A 2,057-nucleotide genomic window follows, 5' to 3' on the forward strand; every position below is an offset into this window, starting at 1 on the left:
GAAAGCGACTGGAGCGCAGTCTGAAAGCGTCTGTCAATGGAACGCTATGCAGGCCTGGACTGGGAGAACAAAATGGCCCGGGCATTTTTTGGCTCAGACCGGCCCCACATACCGGTAATTAGCGGAGCACCGCCATTCAATTGACGTAACTAATGTCTTCTGACGGGAAAAAAGTCTCTTTCAGGTACTAAAAAACCCCACCATACGTGCAGTGACTTCACGTTCAATTGTTTATTTAAAATGAATCTATGATTGGTCATGTAAGCTGGCAGAAAATCTGGAAGTTGAGAGAAGAGAGCCCCTAGCAGCTGGGGATGAACTGGCCTTATCTGCACTTATCCAATCAACTCCTTGGACACACACAAAGAGAGGCACATACCTATTCTAATGTTAGGCATATAGACCTTCACTATTGGGTTTGGAGCGTCTTGCTTCAGAAGTAGTTAACTTATGCCTCAACAGTCTGGCTTGAATAGACAAGAACAGATGGATAAATTATTAACTACAAATAATACAATACTTAAACTCAATATCCAAATTTATATTTATTGGTAATCAGGTGTAAAGAAATCCTGCCCACTGTCCATTCCACCAACACACTTTTTCTGAAGAAGGTCGGATGACCGAAATGTTGAATTAAATTTTGTTGGTGGAATGGACAGTGTGCAGGATTTCTTTACACTTGAATCACAACCCCACCAGCCCAACCACAGAGGTGTGCAAAAGCGTCTTCTTGAAATATTTATTGGTAGTAACAATAATGTGCTTAGTGGCTACTTACTGGCTTCTCTACAGAATCACCAACAGCACCATTCCACCACAAAGACAGCAATTAGCACATGCCAGTGAATATTTTGGCCTTAAAAATGAGCAGAATTTATAGGAGGAATAAAATGAAGTCTCAGGAATTAACCATAAAGTTTAACATTATTCTCCATGTAGCCTATCAAAACAAATCTATATATTTATCACATGGACTATAGAGCATAGGTATATACTTACAAATCTCCATTGGTACACATTCAACTTGGAAAAGGAAAACCAATTGAATGAAATACAGTGCATTTTCTCTGAGACTTTGTCTTCCCCAGGATATAAAAGCACACCTCTGCTTCTATGTGTCATTGTTGTCGTAATGTACCTGGCAACTGAATATCATGCATACCATTGGAAAGAGGAGAATGCAAGCTTTCGAATGGTACCCCACATGTCCCAGTTCACAGCCATTATGTCTACACAAACATGCATCAAAGAGTGTGTGGGGGGAAAAAACGATGTTTTGTTGAACAGTTATTTGCGATTTCATGGACGCGCTACGCGTTTTTTGCAGGGCTATAGTCTATTATATCTGAGGGGGCACCTGGGCTGGCATATCATATTTCTGGCAAATGCCACCCCCTGCCACCCCTTAGAACCACCCTGGCCGAGGGCCGTCAAAATGACATCGTGGGCCGCCGGTCTCTTCTGTAAAAAAAAAATTTTTTTTTTTTCTTTTTTTTTTTTAAGGGGGCATCGGCCCTCGAGGGGCGTCGGCCCACCGGGAAAAGGCCCGGTATGCCAGATGGCCAGTCCAGCCCTGGCTATGGTGATGTGCATACCAAAACCCATATCTTGAGAATAGATTAACGTGCGATATTTTCTTTATCGCGCGACAAGAGTCTCACATTATCGCAGCACGTTAACGCCGATAACGGCCCACCACTAGTTGTAATACACATTTCTTTCTTTTTTTCCCATTTACATCAAAACAGTTGGCATTTGGTACCTTCTAAATTACATTTCGATGTTCAAAACTTGGTCATAAGCTGTAACTGGAATGCTGCGTTTAACATTGAAGTCAATGGCAGGGCATTGCATGGGAGTTATGGAAGCCTAGATATCCTTGATGCTTTGCTCTCAGCTGTTTTTGTTTGTTTGGTCTGGTGACCCACACTTCACTCTTCAATATACCCGTAGATTTCCATGCCACGTGTAGGTGCTTTGGAGGTGATGACATTCTAACTCACCAGACATAGCATCCCATTCATTTTCAATGGGGTTTTATGTCTGGTGCGTTA

The sequence above is a fragment of the Engraulis encrasicolus genome, chromosome 6, assembly GCF_034702125.1.
Source record: "Engraulis encrasicolus isolate BLACKSEA-1 chromosome 6, IST_EnEncr_1.0, whole genome shotgun sequence".
NCBI classification, from domain to species: domain Eukaryota; kingdom Metazoa; phylum Chordata; class Actinopteri; order Clupeiformes; family Engraulidae; genus Engraulis; species Engraulis encrasicolus.